Genomic DNA, 18,960 nt, shown 5'->3' on the forward strand with positions numbered 1-18,960 from the left:
TAACTATGTTATTTATCATCATCTACGAGCTCAGCCTCTTAACCTTAATATTTGCGTTGCCTTAGAATTCGTTATTTATAATTACATAGGAGCGGGTCTCGCAGCCATGGAGGCAGACATCTTTGCGCTACGGCAGCGCAGAGCCAACAAACTAGCGATTGCGAGATCGCCCATTATGCTCGAAAGTAACTACGGCAAGTTGAGAGAGATGAACTGAGACGGTACTGAACACACAGACTAATGAAATACTATCTGTAAAATTATCTATGTAAACAAACCTCATCACTTGAGAAGGTAGGTGATGCGGACGTCATGGAAGACATTTTGTCCCGTAAAGCTCGCCGTACTGTTGGGGGGAGAAGCGGTGGGGGGGAGATATTCATGTTGCTGCGGTCTGCAGTCTGGACGTTAGATGTCGTTAAAAATTACACACTGTAGCTTTAAAACCAACAATATTCAAGTCTGTAATACATAAAATATACAGATATAATGATATACAGTAAGTACCAAGCTTGGGACAAGCTTCATTGTAGCCACAGCTGTCCCGAGGCAGAGAAAAAGAAGCCAGACTTCCCTACAATGGTGCCACCTGCCGTCTGAGGAGTTACACCATGGTTCCTTCTTTGAGGTGTCCGGCTGCAGACCTTCACTTATGAATCCCTTAGATATGATTGTTTTTTATTAATCTGTCATGTTTTTCATTCTTATTGAACATTCATCACAATGACAGAGTATTTTTTGTAGGTTACTGGGGAATGTGTAACACATGGAAATAAGTTTCAAAGGTTCTGATTGTATTAGGATGTGCTTAATTTAAACTACATTAATTTCATGTGATTTGGTTCATTTCAAAGTCACAAAGTTGTATGGATGTCCAGATCTGATATTAACATTGGAAACCTGTCTGAAAATAGCCAATAAACTAAAATCTAAATATATTGGCCTGTATCTAAAATCTCAGCTATTAGAAAGCTGATAGAAACACTATGCTTCTGCTTAAAGTTTGTGCAACCAATTGGCTACATAAATGGGTCAGTTGTTCTCTTATTACATTCCACAATAAAATATAAGTTACAAAAGCATGAATGATTTGTGCCAATATTGTTGGGATCTGGAGAAGTACCACCTTTCTCCAGCAGAGTGCGCCGTGGGTCTCCTGGGCTGGAGCCCTCCTGCACACCTGGTTCTCGTCAGCCCATCAGGAGACCTGCTCTGCTTAAGCAGCTGCCAGACCTTCCTTCAACGCCGCAGTGTTGACCAAGTTTGGTTAGCAAACCTGAGCCTCTGTGATTACTAGAATCTTTGTCTCCCAAGAGAAACCCAATTCTAACTTGCCTCTGTCTTCTCACTCACAGGAAACCTGTCTCTTGTCTGAAGCTCTGGATGAGCTTAGCCTGTTACCTGCCTGCCTGCCCTAGAGAGCCAAACCTGAAGATCTCACTCTGGAATCCACCTGCTGCTCTCAGGTTAAGAGCTGATCAGTCAAACCAAGGTCTGTCTTTGGAAAGTCAGAAGCTAGACACTGCTGCTACTGCTGAGCACTCTGAACCAACAGTCTCTGGACCCAACCGGTTCCCTCTCTCAAGGAGAAAGCCTGAACCTCTTCAAGGTATTTCCAGAAACATCTGAAACTCAACAATTCACCCGTTTATCTGGCTAATCAAACTATCCGTCTCTGCAGACGCCAGAGAAACCTGCCCGGACCAGTTTCCTGAATCCAGTCCATGTTATTATTGTGAAAACTTTCAATAAACTCTGAACTTTTATCAGTCTCCAGTGGTGTTCTGCATGTGGGATTAATCCCTAAAGCAACCATGACAAATATTGTATTGAGTCAATATTTGAACTGGTCAATAATCAAAGCTGCCATAGTAGTATTGTATCATTAAAGAAAAAGTTGCATTGGGACACCCTTAGATGATTGCAATGCTTACTGACTTTACCAAGAAGAGGAGTGTGTTGCACTGCTCCCTTAACTAAAGAGGAAAAAAATGATGAAGAGTGATGCACAGTGTTTAAAAGTATTCATATCTTCTGATGTGGGGTGTTTTTATTCATAAAAGTTGCAAACTACTGTAGAAAGATACTTGTGTCTCCTGGCCGTTTGTTGTAAGGGTGCTGAAATAATTGATCATTATACTTAATGGTCTACAAAGTAGACAATGAATTGATAAAAAGTGTTTTTAAATATTTAGTTGCTGTTAAAATTGAACTTTTTTTTTTTTTTTTACTTGGATTATTTAGAACAGTGACCTATTTTCTTTTTGATGCACTTGGTTGACCAGATGTTCTGATTTGTGCAGATACCAGCATGTAGCGGCTGAGTGAATGTGGTCTGGACTCTGTGGAGGAGAGTCATGGTTTCAGAGACGCTGTAGAAGGACAGAATACCTGCTGAGTGATCCAGGTACACTCCTATCCTGGAGGAAACAGGACCTGAGATGGAGGTCCACATGTTGTTGTGACCAAACTTGTAAAAGTTTTGAACACAATCTAATGCCCAAGATTTGTCATTATATCCAAATAAACTTCCATTTCCTCTTCCTGCTCTTCTGACATTCTTATATGCAACTGCTACAGAAACTTCTTTTCCTCCCCATTCCACCTCCCAGTAACAACGTATTGTCAGACTCTCTCTACTCAAAACCTGAAAATAAGTACTGAATCTGTTTGGGTGACTAGAATAAGACTGAGGTTGCCCAGTTCTTGTCACCTTCCTGTTCCCCTCTGATAGTAACAGCCCTGTGTGTGCTGTGTTTGGATCCAGTGTGATTTCACATGAATATCTTAAGAATCCAGCTCTGCTGGTTGGTTCTGCTTCTAACAGTAAAGCCTCCACCTCAGTGATTGCTATTGAGACGTTTGTCCATGTGTCTCCCAGAATGTCCTGCAGTTTATCTCTGAGCTCTGACACAGCTGCTGTCACATCCTCAAAGTGTCTCAGAGGACGGATATTGATGCTGGATGAGTGTGTAGACTCACTGAGTGCTGACAGTGAGGGGTAGCTGTGGAGAAACTGGTTGTGATCCTCTGTGTTTAAGAGCTGCTTCAGCTCAGCTTCTTTCTTCTTCAGCTCAGTGATCTCCTGCTCCAGCTTCTCCTGAAGCTCTTTGACTCGACTCACTTCAGTTTCCTGCTGGGATCTGATCTGCTGCTTCACATCAGAGCTTCTTTTCTGGATGAGACGGATCAGCTCAGTGAAGATCTTCTCACTGTCCTCCACTGTTTTATCAGCAGAGTGATTGATGGCCTCCACCTCCTGTTGAAGCAGCTTCACATCTTTCTCTCTGTCCTGGATTCTCTGCTGGATTTTTCCTCGTCTCTCCTCCAGCTCTCTCTGCCTCTCAGTCCTTTCTACTGCAGCTGACACTGTGTCATGGCCTTTATGTTCATCCAATAAACAGAAACTACAGATACACTTCTGATCAGTACAGCAGAACATCTTCATTACCTCATCATGTTGAGAGAAGATGTTCTCCTGCAGGTTCTTGGAGGGCTTCACCAGCTTGTGTTTCTTAAATGTAGCTGAATCATAATGAGGCTGAAGGTGTTTCTCACAGTAAGAGGCCAGACAGACTTAACAGGACTTGATGGCTTTCAGTTTTCTTCCAGTGCAGAAATCACAGGCCACATCTTCATGTCCAGCATAACAGTGATCAGCAGGAGCAGCTTGGAGTCCAGTCTTCTTCAGCTGCTCCACTAAAACTGCTAACACGGTGTTCTTCTTCAGATAAGGCCTTGGTGTGAAGATCTCTCTGCACTGAGGGCAGCTGTGCATTCTTCTATGATTCTCTTTATCCCAGTGTCTTTTAATGCAGCCCATGCAGTAGCTGTGTCCACAGGGAATAGTCACTGGGTCCTTCAGCAGATCCAGACAGATTGAACAGGAGATAGTTTCTCGGCCCAACTGATTTGGCTCCATTTCTTCTCTTAGTCTCAGTATCGCTGTGCAAGTTTCACTTCCTGAAAAACAGATTTTAGCACTAATCTACAAATCATGTGTCTGTGCAGGGAGGCTGCAGCCAATCAACTTACTGAGAATGCATACCACATGTGCAATGGTTTTCTACTAAGCCAAACACAGCCAATGTTCCCAGAGCGTTATAGGCCTCTTTTATAAGCCAAGACAGCAGTGGAGTTCAGGCTGCCTTAATGTTCACATTGTATACATTCTTGTGATTGATATATCTAATTGGTTGCAAATCATTGCTTGATTAAAAAATGCATTTGTGTTTCAATTAGTTTAAGAGCAATCCAAACACAAATGCAGTGAGGTCTAAAGACCACCGGTAGCTTTTAAATCAAGATATAATTGTGTATGCATCATACTTTTGTGAATCTTGTCCTGTGAATGTGTAAATAATGTGTGCTTGTTTGAGCCATTATGTGCATGTGTGGATCACATATGTAAGTTGGTTAATACTGAGACTCTTCTCGACTTGACTTTGCTGTAGCTTTGCTAGCTGTAAAGATGAATACGGTGGTTAAAGCAGAGCTGAACAAACATCCGGATCAGTGTTTTAGATGCACACCACTTCTGTTTTCGAAAGCATTAATAATGAAGATATGCTTTCGCACATTTGTAGCTAATCAAAATGCAGCTATTTGGGAGTTGACTGGGCAAATGTGGAAACACATTAGCACAAAGATGACTAAAAGGACAATAGTTTATGTGGCAGGACACTGGACATTGAAAATAACCAGTTTGGAAAGAGGGCATTGACTATGAATCCAACAGATCAGCTCAATATACAGGAAAAAAAAAAAACTTTAAAAGAGCTGTGGCCTCTCATCTCATGTTAATATGTGTCCTGAAGGAGAAATACAGAAGAAAAAAAGGACTTGTCATCTTCTTAATATCGGTCGATAATATCGACGAGACCACCTGTGGAGACCCTTAACAGTTGCCTTTCCGCTAAAACTGAGCCTGGTTCTGCTGGAGGTTTATTCCTGTTAAAAATGAGTTTTTCTCTTCATTGTCGCTGCATGCATACTTGGTGTGAAGGATTGCTAAAGAGTCAATAACAAAATGCAAATGAAATTGTTGCTGCAGGCTCATCCAGGAGGAGCATGTCTTGCAAGTCAGTGACTGAATGCAATCAACCGGTTGATCGTGAATTGGCGTTATGTAAATAAATAGAATTTAATTGAACTGAATCAATATGATAATAATGTTGTGGTGCATAAAAAGAGACAGGAGGGCATAAGGGGACCGTTGATATCACAATGGGCAACGGTCTGTCCTTGGCAATGTCAGAGGGCTCAGAATGTTGGAGCCAAAATACAACCAGACAGATAAGCTTGAGAAAACAAGCGTTTATCAAAATAACATGCGGCTGCTCACTGGATTCTCTGTGGAAACATAGACTCAGGTCAGTGATTTCAGAACTCAAACGGGGAACGACAATGAGCAAGAAAGCCACCAACCTGGCAAAGTTCAGTTTGAGCCCAGGAGAAGGAGTGAGGTCCGGAGGAGCGGTACTTCATAGCTCGTAACTGAGCCGGAATCAGAGATCCAGGAGAAAAGAGGAGCAGCAACCATCAGCAGCCAGAACACGCAGAGGAACTGAAGGATTTAGGACAAATATACCAAAGTGATCCCTCTGAGTTCCATCTATGTGTTGGATCCTCTTTTAAAATATGGGCTTTTAAGAGTTGAAGGCAGGCTTTACAGAGACGCCATGCCAGAGGAAAGGACATATCACTGAATCCATTTTCAAAGACTTTGTCTGAAGATAGAAAAAGGTATTGGACTATCAAAGGGAAGAAGTGTTGAAAAATTATTATTAATTCAGATCGATTGAAATAGAAAGAGGAAGAACATGGCCTCTTGAAAAAGTTTTGGAAGCATTTCCTGATAGTCAGTGTTGGGCACGTTACTTTGAAAAAGTAATTAGTTATAGTTACTAGTTACTTACTAGTTACTTTTGTGAGAATAAGAACCTTCCTAATAACCAAAGGAATTTGGCTTGCTAGGAGAAGAGAGGAGTCTAATTTTCTGGGATAGTTTTCAGGTGACATCTTACTGTAAAATTTTTTTTCTGATTTATTTGCTATCAAAAGTTTGGATGTGAAACATCGTTATGACCTTAGGTACATTAGGTCCTTCTATGCCCAGATAGTTGCTGTGTAGTTTATTCCCTGATTAAATCAGCCTCAACATTACATCAAAGTTTCATCTAAGAGCTTTCATTCATGTTACTGAGCATTTTCATAAAAATCAGTTGGTGTTGTGTACACGAAGTAGGCTGGGCGATATGACCTCCAACCAATATCACAATAAATTAGGCAGTATTACATTGATAACCATAAATACATGATAAATGCTCCTCTCCTTTATCAAATATAAGGGCATGTGCAGGAAATGCAACTGATCTATTTATCTATTTATTCACCAAATCATATTACATATTACTTTCAATTAAATATTAAGTTATTGTATTCATTCAGTTTTAAACATTCAACAATGTTTCATTGAACAGGAGAAAAAAATTTCCTAAACAGGGGTGATTGTTTAGAAATCTTGTACCAGTCTGTCTGCTGGAGTTAAGTTATGGAGTTAAGATTGGGGACGACAGAAGGGAGTTGCCTCCCTACTCTAGAGAAGAGAGAAGGGAGGGTCATGAGAGATTAAATTCAGTTTATTTATATAGCGCCAATTCACAACACACGCCATCTCAAGGCCCCTTACAGTTCACCAGATCCTACAGTCAAATTGATTAAAAGTTTTCTTTCTAAGGAAAACCAGTTGATAGCATTGACTCATTGACTCAAATGCAATCCCTCACACTAAGCATGCTTGTAGCAACAGTGGAGAGGAAAAACTCCCCTTTAACAGGAAGAAACCTCCAGCAGAACCAGGCTCTGTGTGAGCGGCCAGAATGAGATCAAATGCCTCCTTCATGCCGTGAACGGCAGACCTGTTCTGAGTGTTTATCTGGCTAAAATTTATGCCCTTGATGAATTGAAGTGTTTTTTCTTGGGAATAATCAAATGTTGAAGAGTCAGAAAGCTCTTTATACAGGGGGTGCTTTGGTTCTCCTGGGGGGAGTGTGAGTGTGTGATTTTGTAAGGTATAAATATATGTACTGAGCTTGCCGCAGTCAGAGAGCTCTATCTCTCCGTCTGAGGACATTAGATAAATGTAAACCTTATTTCTTGCAAGAAATGCCTCAGCTTCCTAACTTCACAGCGCAAAGGTAATGGAGCCTTTTGCACATCTTTGAACTCAACAGCCTGGCTGTGCTGCAGGTGGTGGAGGTTGGATGTGTTACTTTGAGTCCAGAGAGTTTTCAGACAATCTTAGCATTTGGTGTTCTGTTGCTTAACATCTATGGTGTAAATTAGGTTTCACCAAACTGAGCGTGCAGTGAGAACAATGTGCATCATTTAAACTTGCACACCCTCATTGAAAACCGGTCTGCCGTGCGCTAAACTCTGAAAACACGTAATATGTAGCCAACATTTGGAAGGAGAATGTTTTCAAGATGACTTGAATAATAGCGTGTTGTTACAAACACACCGATACCGCACCATGATGTCACAAACCAGTAGGTGGCAGTAGTGTTCTTTGACAAACATGAATGCCTCCAGTAAATCACATTCAAATGAAAATTACTCTTAATGAAAAACACTTATCATTTATTGAACAGTATATAAGAATTTCATATTTAAAGTACTTTCAGAAGTTTCTATTATGACTATGACCGGAATTTTTTCATAACACAAAACATAAGGGGAACATAAGGTAACAGAGAGTGAATTTCCCCATGGTGGCACCCTAAAGGGATTTACATTTTATTTTACAAAACCATTTATAATTGATCACTAACCAAACCTGGATATGTTATTGTGCTATAATTAAACATGTAGAAATATAATATTCTCATAATGCCAGTGACAAAAAAAAATAAAAAATACTGTGTAATTTTGAGCCCCAACATAGAGGGCACTTTGGTCTACGATTTATCTCAGGAGAGGGCAAATTAGCACACATTTTGGCTTCATAGAGGGCACTGTAGTGAACATTTTGGCTGGATTTTGGTTTAGGAGAAAAACTGCAAGTGCCAGAATATAAAACCAAAAATAATACAAGTAAGTTTAATAAAAAAACTTTGTTAATGTAGGTATTGATAAACTCTTTCACCAAAGTTCAGAAGAGTTAGTTACTCTTCGATTTAGTAGAGTAACAATGATCAAAACACCATCTTTCCATTAAAAAAGTACATTGTTCTGGTTTTTTCAAACTTGTGGAGTTTAACCGCTTAATCTTTATTGGTTATTTGCTGACAGCTTTGCAGAATCGATCACGTGTTGCATACTGGTTAAATCCCAAACCCCCATATCACAATATTGTATTGTGACCTTTGTTGACTCCCAAAGAGCACTATTGCACGTGTTTTAGCTCCAAAGGGAGAGATCATTTTAGCATTCATTTTGGCTCCACAGAGGGTGCTTTAACATTCATTTCTGCTCTCAATAGGAGCTCTAACCCACACTTTGACTCCCAAGAAGGCACTAGCATGTGTTTTAGATCCCAAGGGGTAGGGCTGTGGGAAAAAATGTTTGGGCGATATTTTATGATTTATTTCTGCCTGATATAATATCGATCTTTCAGCTCCTAGTATTGATTTTTTTAAAACAAGATTTTTTTTACCTAAAGCAATGAGGGAAAATGGGCAAATTGTGCACTGCCACTCTGGCAGGTAGTGCTGCGGAGCTTTTTTGCTGTGCAGCGCAGCATCATTTCTGTAGTTCAGGCAGTCCAACTTTAAAACGTTGACTGACCCAAACCTCAACTAACATGAATACCAAAAAAAGTAAATGATCAATGTCTTCTGATGAACACATACAGCGCTCACTTTTTTTATCTATTAATTTAATTTTAACAACAGAGAAAAATATCACAACATATAGAGATACTGCAATGTCGTGATAATATCGTATCTTGACCCAAGTATTGTGACACGTATCGTATCACAACACCCATGCCAATACTTACCCCAACCAAGGGGGCACTTTAGCACGTGTCTTCCCTACAAAGGTGGCACTATAGCACAGGTTTTTTGCCCCCTAGAGGGCGCTGTAGCAGACGTTGTTTAACAATTTGCTCAGTTTTGGGATTCTATGTTCATTCCAACAAAGGTTTAAACTGCTCCTTGAAACAGATCCCAGGTTTAGCTTCCCTGAAAGCAGCTAGCAGCATTGCATGGTCCCTAAACTAAACTTGGCAGAACTTAAGGAGATGTAAATGTTTTTGCTTTGTCTATTTTTTTTATCTAGCTAGCTGATAGCTGAGGTGTGTTCACATAACCCTCTCCTTTTATCTGGGCTTGGGACCAGCACCAGGAGCACATAGTACTGTGATCCTCATGGCAGGATTGTTATGTGTGTGTGTGTGTGTGTGTGTGTGTGTGTGTGTGTTTTGTAGGTGTGTCTGTTTTAATGTGTTGATATTTGTTTGTTTTTTTTTGTGCTTTTTTGAAAGAATTTTTATGTTTTTTTTTATAATTTTTTGTTTGTTTGTATTATTCTATGATGTTAACAGAAAAAGTGAAAAGAGTGTTGGTAAAGTTAGAAAAGGTGGGATAATCCCAGAGATGGGTGTCAAAACAAAGAGCGAGTTGGAGCTTGGAGAAACCGATGGTTTGGTTGGAGGAGGTTTCATGAGGTTTCACCGTTGCTTTTTAGAGCGTTTAAAGAGATTTTTCATTTTTCTCCCAAACGTTTTCTTATCAGCTTTTCCTTGTAAGTTGTTGATCTTTTCTTGCTGATTTTTCAGTTCATCCTCTTTGCTCTCTGTTGACATATTCTCCTCCTGTAACTCTTTCAGAGCGTTTTTGGCTGCTAAAATGGCCTCTTGAAGGCAGGTCTTCTCTGATTGCCACTCCTGCTTTTCATTGAGTAGACCATCTTTCATAGCTGCTTTCTCATTCCTGAGAGTTTCCTGCTGCTCCAGGAGTCCGAGTCGTTCCTGGTCCCAGAGGTTTTTTTGTTTCTCCATATCTTGCTCCATTTTGACTAAAGCAGACTTTAATTTAAAGCTTTCCCGGATTTTCTCTACTACGGATGTCATTGTTTCGATGTGATTAGCCTTCTCAGCACGCAGAGTCATTTGTAGTTCAGTGGCTTTTTTAGCAGCATCTTCATGGCATTGCTTCATTTTCTGTTGCATCAAATGGAGTGCGGCTTTCTCCAGTTCTGCCTCGGCTTTCTGTAACTCCAGCTGCTTTTTTAGCTGCTCCACCTCATCTCTTTGGTGTTGGCTGGTCATGAGATGGGATTTTTCCAGCTCCCACTGTTGTTTCTGGTTTGCTAAAGCTGTCTCTGTTTGGATGAGAGCAGCTTGAAGGGTGGATATTTCCTCTGTTTGCTTGGCTAAGCAGTCCTCTGCCTCTTTTGCTCTATTTTTCACTTCAGCCAGGTTTTTCTCCAGCTCTTCTGCCTTTTTGATGGCAACTTGATGGTCTTTCTTCCTCTTGATCAGCTCGTTGTACAGCGCAGAAACCTCGACCCCATGTGTAACTTTCTGCGACTCCAGCTGAGCTTTCAGCTTTTCTACCTCGGCTGCATCTTGTTTGTTGGTGAGAAGACGGCATCTTTCCTGCTCCCACTGCTGCTTTTGTTCATCAAAATCTTTCTCCGTTTGGAGCAGAGTAGCTTGTAACACAGACATTTCTTCCATCTGCTTGGCCAAACAGATCTCATTCTCTCCTGCTTTTTTCTTCTCTGAGATCAGATTAACTTTCAGCTGGTCGGCCCGTCTGATTGCGTCCCGTTTGCCTTTGCCTGTTCTGATCTGTTTATCATGCAGAAGAGCAAGTTCGCTCTCATGCTCCGTTTGCAGATTCTCTATTATTTGCTTCAATTTCATCACTTCATCTGTTGAATCGTTTTTCTCCGGTAAAACATCTCCTTCACTAGATCTTAAACAGACCTCAGTTTCCTGCAGCTTTTTCCTTGCAGCTTTTAACTCAGACTCAAGCTGCTGGGCTCTATCCTTTTCTTGCTGATTCAGTGTTTGCATTTTATAAAGCTCATTACCAAGATACTTTGTGTGTCCTGACAAGCTGGCATTTTGTTGTTGGAGTCCTGAGATCACTGTATCTTTGAAGCTTAAGGACTTTTCAGCGTCTTGCAGCTTTTTCCTTTCAGCAGTTAACTCATTCTGAAGCTGCATCGCTCTCTCTTTGATTTGTTGGTTCTCTGTCTGTAATTTATCACAGTTGTTACCAAGATACCCTATGTTTGATGATAGCTTGGCATTATGGCTTTGAAGTCCTGAGATGATATTGTCTTTGGAGCCTAAGATAGCATGAAACTCCAAATCTGGTAACGTAATAAGTGGTGTGGTGCTTGTATCAGCAGCCGGTGTCCTAACCACGTCTTTTCCAGTAGCGTTTGGCATTATCTGACCAAATCCAGGAAAACCTTTCACATCAGCTAATTGCACCATTGAGTTTGACTGACCAGATTTGGAAACATTGACCGAGGAGTTTGTATTTTCCAGGGTTTTTTGCAGATTCCTGAGTTGGTTCAAGGTTGAACTTCCATTGGTAGATTCCATTCTTCTAAAATTTGCTTGTTAGTTTTAAAAACAAAGCTTTCTCTGATGATGGGACTGATTTTTCTTCACACTAAAACTCACAAAAGAGTAAATCACTCAGGAGCTGTGGACGCCTGGAAGGGTTTACACAGAATGGAATGGAACATGGAATTTCTAAATATCCAACCCACTATGATGTCACGGAACTCTTGGCCACACCCTCTCAGACAGGGGAGTTCTTAGTGTGGGCGGAGCCTTTTGAAGCCATTGGAAGTAATCAGGCTGTTGATGCAGATAGATCTTAAAGAAATGTAACAATGGATAAATAAATATTGATTTGTTCATATAATGTTTTTTTGTTTTGTGTTCTGAATTGGTGCTATTTGTTAAGATCATTTGTTAATTTAATATAAACAGAATAACCTCAGGGGTTTAGTATACAATGATGCTTTCCTCCCTGCTCCCTCCATACATCCTCACAAATGCATCAGCAAACAGCAGTCAGGTCTTGGTGTTGGTGATGGTGGGCCTTGTGGGAAAGAAGGAAGCAATATCCAGTTTTAATACACTTTAGACACAGACATTTGAATCCATTAACACACATTACCCCAGAAACACAGATGCAAACCCCAGGAAGGGGTTGCTGTGGAAGTTAACCAGAAGATTATGCATATATTAAATAGCTAGAACTGAAAGTTCTTGAATATTGGCTTGACAAAACCAGGAAAATAACTTAAGTTTAGTTTAAATTTGAAAATTGTTATCCTCAATCCAGGTTTATTTCATAATAACATTTATTAATTCTATTGAAAAATGTAAGAAAATAGTTCTTACATTTTAAAGTAGAGTCGATAAAATATAACAGAGTGAGGTCGGCTCCAAACATGGACCCTTGATGGTCAATCAAGTTTATTATTTAATTAATATACCCTTAGAATTTAGTTTGTCAATAAAACAAAATGTGAAAAACAAAAATTTCCTTTAAATGGAGTTAGAATTATATATATTTCCTTTCAGGTCAAAACGAACCGAACCAAACACTGTGTAATTAATAATAGATACATTTGTGTATTTTTAAATGGTATTAGATATTCCCTTTTTATGTTTAAGATTGAATTGCACTTAGAGGTTTTATAATCAGAGATAATGAAAAAAGATCCAACATGTTTGGATCAACTCTGGATCATGAAAGGTACACCAACCAACAGTAAAGCAGCATCAAAGCTGTATTCTAAACTTTCTCCTCTTAATGATCATTAAGACAATAAATCATCTTCTGTCCTAAAATATTTGTTTTCCCATTTGTGTCAGAGCTAAAGTAAATGTGTTCCAACAGAACAGGGTGAATGATCTGGTTTTACTTTTTTATTAACGAGTTCATGGTGCATCATTTGCTCATTTTTTAAGACTGAAATGTGGAGAAATCTTTTTTATTTGTCATTTCCCTGCTAAATGAAATGATGAAAGATCAGTGTGGGTGTCTGGGGGGGTTTGCAGTTCTTCACTTCACCTTCAGATGGTGCCATGGGGACATTGTTGGCTGGGCGGTTCTTGCAGGTGTCCTTCACTACTGGGTTTCCATCAAGCTCCATTAAGAGGACCCCTAGAGGAGCCTGAAGCTGGTATTTTGTCACCTGAGTGTTAATCTTAGTGGCAACTATATCCCTGTTGGTTTCTTACTCTGAAGGTTTGCTTCTTGAACCTTACCCACTTTGTTTCTTTGCTCCCTCCAAGGCTTTTCTGCTTTGGACAGTTAATTCCATATCAGTACGTTTGCTCACTTCCTTTCATCGCACACAGATCCTTTGTAAAGAACAGTTTTTTTGCCTCCTAACTTTCCATAGTGTCTCCAACTCCCTCCCTTGGCCGCCAGAACGCCCCCCCCCCCCCTCACACACACACCATTCTCCTTGGTCCTGAAACACCTCCATATGTATATCTAGACATCATATCCTATCTCAGAACTTGACCTGCTGGACTCCACTAACTCCCCCGGCACAGACTGTGGACCCCCTTGGTCCTTGAGGTCTGCTGTGTTGCAGGTTTTCAATGTTTCTCGGTTTCATTTTCATTAGTTTATCAACTTCCTGTTAATCAGCTATTGATGGGAATCCGCTGTGTTAAAGCAGGGAAACTTCAAAACCCTCTAAACCCTCGAGAGGGCTGACTTTGGACAGGTCTGCTGCTACACATCAGGAGTGATAGCAAGCTTTCCGTCTTCGCAAGACAATGCAAGGGTAGGTCTATTCTGTAAAAAAAGTGTCTCCATATAATGACTGTTTTAATGCTCTGTTGCAAGAAAGCAGTATACTACTCTATGGCCTAGTCCCATTTCTCTCACCTGGTTTGGTCTCTAGCACTCGGTTTTGAGCGTTCATGTTTAAGGTTAGCGTGTCCCAATAGTTATAAAAGCAAGGGGGAAGTGGCCTCTCACCCGTAAAATGATCCCTTCAGACCAAGCAATGTCGGGAGCTGACTTCGGAACAAAGTGTTGTTTATTGTATATGATAACTTTGGATTTAGTTTGTTTTTTGTTGATGCGGTTTACAGATTGTATGTATTTCTTTATTTTAGTATCTAAGAGAATAAAGAGGGTTTCATTTTATTGAATATACTTCTATGAATGTGAAGTTTTCTAAGTGATATAAATAGATTAATTAGTTTAGCCAGTCCTTGTTTGGGAGTGTAATAGATAGTCCTGTCCTTATGAGATCTTTAAAATTCAACACTAAATCCAACATTATCGAGAGACTGATCTCTAAACTGTCTGGTTATGGTGTGTAATTATTGTGCTGTAAGTAATACGTGAATGTGATTTGGAAAAATCTATTTCCTATCTATTACTTACCTTCTAAAAGTATTCACTCAGGTCTCACGCCTGCAAGGCTACACAGTGTCTGTGTTAGACGGGTTCTCTTAAACAGAAGTTAATGGAAGAGAAGATGGTTTTTCCCATCACAGTTCAGACTCCTTCCTCTCAAGGCTTATTCATTCAACATTTTATTGTTTTCTTTCTGTAACTTGTTTTTGATTAACTATATGTGGAAAAACCTTCACAGCTTTTTGAATGCTTTAGGTAGTACGGTAAGTGAAATCCGGTGTGACCCGAACAGGCAGGAACAAGAGAATGTATGTTCTCCAACACAAGGACTAATAAATGCTGACTCGAACGAAGAAATGCCAGATCTCAATTTCTTGTTAAATAAGACTTAGACATTCTTTTTTCGTCTACAGTCAAGCAGATATTTTATCTCCTTAATGGTAAGGTTTTATTGTCATCTCTGTATATCATGCACTTTAGAGGCATAATATACAGAGGAGCCATTTTTGTGTTGCATGTTTTAATTGAACACTAGGGAGTGCTACTGGCTCAGAAATATGAGTGGGACAACAACAGATAGTAGGCAGGTTTTAAACCCAGAAGAACACACAGGTTTTTGACTGCTATGTTGAAGTCCTGTAAAACGCTGTTGTCGGTTATTTTGGAATCCTGGATCTTCTGGACCATTGAACACATCATACCAGCTGCAACATTAGCAACTGATACCTCAGCAACAGATAAGCAACACAGTTTCTGTGTGTTTCAACTGAGTTTACTGGGTTGTGTATCTGAACAGTAATTTTTTAGCACAGGAAGATCAGCCTTAAAATTCCTCTTCATCTTGCAGATCAGCATATAATTTGGCTAAGCTTATGTTACACCATACCAACCACGCAAAGCACTGTAAAACAAATTTATTCACACACACACACTCTAACATAGATTTACAACTTTGACATGTGGCGGAGGAATGTGGAGAAACCCACATCCAGAGTCCCGTCTATCAATGTGAGGTATCAAAGACCTCCAGCTCATCACAGGAGCAGCTGATTTAAAAGACTAATCTAGAAACAATGTTATCAAGTTGTATAGATGTGTTACTAGATTGCTTTTGCTTTTACATTAAAACTAGGATAGGTTTATATGCCAGAAATACAAAGGCTGCAGCAATCTGTGGGGCTAATTAAAGGAGGAGTTTTCTTGTCTGTGTATTGAAACCACTAATTGAATTGATATTTGTTTCTACTGACAGATTAACTGATCAGTTGCTTTAATAAGTACTTTGTTTCTGTAATCTATATATTGTAGTTTGTTGGAAAATGATTGTATTATGGATAAATGAAGGTGAAACCAAACATCTGATCTTCTCCAGCAACACATGAGACACTGAAGGAAATGTTTCTGCATTTGGTCCATATAAACAACTGTATGTTGTAACAACAAAAATCCTTTTCCCAAATTTCTCTATATCTGCATTGTTTTATTGAAAAGGCCCAGGGAGGAAAAACAATAGACACACACATATATATATATATATATATATATATATATATATATATATATATATATATATATATATATATATATATATATATATATATATATATATATATATTGTGACGGTTTTTACAAGGTTAATTATTTTAGTTTTAGTTTTTTTTTTAACAGGGTATTTGTCACTTTTTAGCGGTGCCAGTCAGGTATCCCTCCTGACAAGTAGGATCAATATATATAGATTTTTAAACCAGTCACACAAGGACCATACACTTTTGCGTGTGTAGACCCTTACAAATAAGGAATGAAAACTTTTCACAAAAAGACAACAAAAAATTAGGCTTAACAGTCCTTGTATTTCAAAAAGAAAAATAAATATATAGCCATCAAAAAATAATCACAAAATTCTTCTCCAAAAATAAATGTCCATTATAATCCAACGGATTAGGGCTCCAATATAGATTGCCCCACAGCAAGAGCTGTGAAATAACAAGAGAAAATAAAAAACATAAGTGTCTATACACAACAAAAGTCCTACAATTGCATAAAAAAACAGCACAAACAAACATACATAGAATGGACTTACAGGTCTGATGAGAAAATAATCTTGCTCAGAGGCAGGCGCTGGAACAGGTTTTCTGTTGTTGGTTTCACTAGATGAATATATTTAAAATTTATTTTATTTTTTGTAATGGGGCAAAATTATTAATTTATATTATCAGTAAGTATAGCACTTACGGAGGACCTTTAACTGTGATGTCACCGGCTTCCGGGTAATTGTGATGACACGTCAACACGGCAGGAGCACAGAATGAAGTTTCTTTGTTTGTTTGGTTTTCTCCTTTTCCTTAATGATTGGTGGGATCCAGAACAGTGGCAAAATACTGAAAGCACGAGGGATTAAACGGCCTCGGACTGACTTTGTTACTGGTCGATAGAACGGAATATGCAGACGTAGTAGCAGCAGCTGTTTCTGTTACGCTGTCTGCTGAGACACTGACATTTTCAAACTGGAGCTAGGAGTCAGATTGAACAGCGGACCAATCAGGTAAGTGCATGTGTTAAATGGGCGTAAAGAAGGCGTGTCTTGAGCTGTGAAGAAGCAGGAGGGTTTATGAATAACGGTGCAGCCAGCTCTGTGCAACAAGCAGGTTGTCACACCCCCCCCCTTGAGAAGTCCCGAGCTAGTAGGGTGAAAAATCCTTTATACGCCTCATTCCTTCAATCTTAGATTTTCTCCAAGCTTGCTGTTTTGTATGCGATCAATGTGTTGACATTCTTATGAGAGAGGTAATTTAAATGCTCAACTCTCTATTAGAAGTTATCTACTTTTATTTAAAAGTCAGAAGAAGTGAAACCATGGAAATCTTCATGGTCGCTTTCCTCATGGAACAGTTCCTGAACTTTTCTGTGTTGCTCTTTTTCCACTTCTTCTGCTGTAGGAAAACAAGGTTTGATCTGCGATATATGAACCACGCGGAGATCTTCTCCAGTATCCTCCAGAACCACTTCATAATTTACAGGGCCAGTCCTTTTCATGATTCTGTAAGGACCTTTCCATCGTGGAGCAAGTTTGGCCATAAAAGATTGATCAGCCTTTGATAAAGGGTGTGAACGAATCCATACACGGTCTCTTTCTGAGAAGTTTCCATCTCTTCTTCCACGGTCATAGTTGTGTTTCTGTCGCTGCTTAGCTTTTTTCAGATTGACATCAGCAAATTCACGGAGCTCAGCAATCTGTTTTACTGTAGCATAGACAGGTGTGTCAGGGTCACAAAGGGTTGGACTCAGCTCTTCATCCAAAGGCCCTTTCAGAGGTCGTCCAATGTTGAGCTCAGCTGGAGTCACACCAGTAGATTCATGCACTGCAGAGTTTAAAGCAAACCGAAATTCCGGTAGGTATTTATCCCAACTCTTATGTTTGTTACTGACATAGGATGAGAGCATAGCCTTGATGTTGCGATTAACTCTCTCCGTAAGGTTAGTTTGTGGGTGATATGCAGAGGTTTTCTTTGGTGTGAGATTCCATCTTTTACAGGTCTCCTCGAATACAGAAGAAATAAATTGTGGACCTTGATCAGAGAGAATGTATGTTGGCACTCCCCATCGTGTCAAAATCTCTCTGGTCAAGTATTGGGAAATTATTTCTGCAGTAGCTTTGCGGAGGGGAAACATTTCAACCCACCGTGAGAAATAATCCACAAAAACAAGTAGATGGACATTACCAGTAGAACTCCGTGGAAAGGGTCCCATAAGGTCCACGCCCAACATCTCCCATGGTGCACTCACCTCTGTCTGTTGCAACTTGCCAGGAGCTTTTCGGGTTTCAGGTTTGTACATTTGACAGACTTGACAGGATCTCACATAGTCCCGAACATCAATGCTCATCCTCGGCCAATACACCAAGGCTTGTAACCGTTTGTAGGTTTTGTATCGTCCAAAATGTCCAGATAAAGGGTCATTATGATTGTGATGAAGTAACTGTTGACGGAGTGATGGTGGAATATAGACTTGGTAAAGAGTTTTGTGTGGTAATTGAACAACTCTGTAAACCTTGTCTTCCAGGATAGTGTACTTTATTGTTGGCGACTCATGTACTGTTCCTTTGTCCATTATTTGTTGGTAAATGTTTTGTGCGAAAGGATCCTGCTGCTGAGCCTTCCAGATGTTCTCATCTGTCACTTGGAGTGGGTGAGAAGTGTCACGTTGCGACCGGAGTACGACAGCACAGGTAACTGGTGAATGGTCAGAGGCATTGATTGGGGCTCGTGACAGAGCATCTGGAACAGTGTTATACTTTCCTTTTCGATATTCCACTGTGAAGGAGAATTCTTGCAGACGAAGAGCCCACCGGATCAGCCGAGTGCTAGGTTTATGAGTTTTAAAAACCCAGATCAGAGGTGAATGGTCAGTCACAACGGTGAAGTGTCGTCCTTCAAGGTAATATCTCCACTTTTCAATGGCCCAAACAACAGCAAGACATTCTTGCTCAGTAGTAGAGTAGTTCCTTTCAGCTTTATTTAGAGTTCGGCTGGCAAAGGCCAGGACTTGCTCGGTGCCTAACCCAGTCTGCTGAGCTAGAACGGCTCCCAAACCCACA

The 18,960-nt window shown here is 39.9% G+C and overlaps 1 long non-coding RNA gene and 1 pseudogene across 1 annotated transcript; both read right to left on the reverse strand.

The window, feature by feature from the left end:
- Positions 1-2,236: 2,236 nt before the first annotated feature.
- LOC119784207 lies at positions 2,237-3,948 on the reverse strand (annotated as a pseudogene).
- A 12,092-nt stretch (positions 3,949-16,040) lies between these two features.
- Positions 16,041-16,641, reverse strand: LOC119784201. The gene is made up of 3 exons (XR_005280907.1): positions 16,599-16,641; positions 16,447-16,513; positions 16,041-16,339 (listed from the first exon to the last, which is right to left on the reverse strand). It is a non-coding gene; the product is annotated as an uncharacterized LOC119784201 (long non-coding RNA).
- Positions 16,642-18,960: the final 2,319 nt, after the last annotated feature.

This window comes from Cyprinodon tularosa, unplaced genomic scaffold, assembly GCF_016077235.1.
Source record: "Cyprinodon tularosa strain WSP-4 unplaced genomic scaffold, ASM1607723v1 ctg221, whole genome shotgun sequence".
Classification (NCBI taxonomy): Eukaryota; Metazoa; Chordata; class Actinopteri; order Cyprinodontiformes; family Cyprinodontidae; genus Cyprinodon; species Cyprinodon tularosa.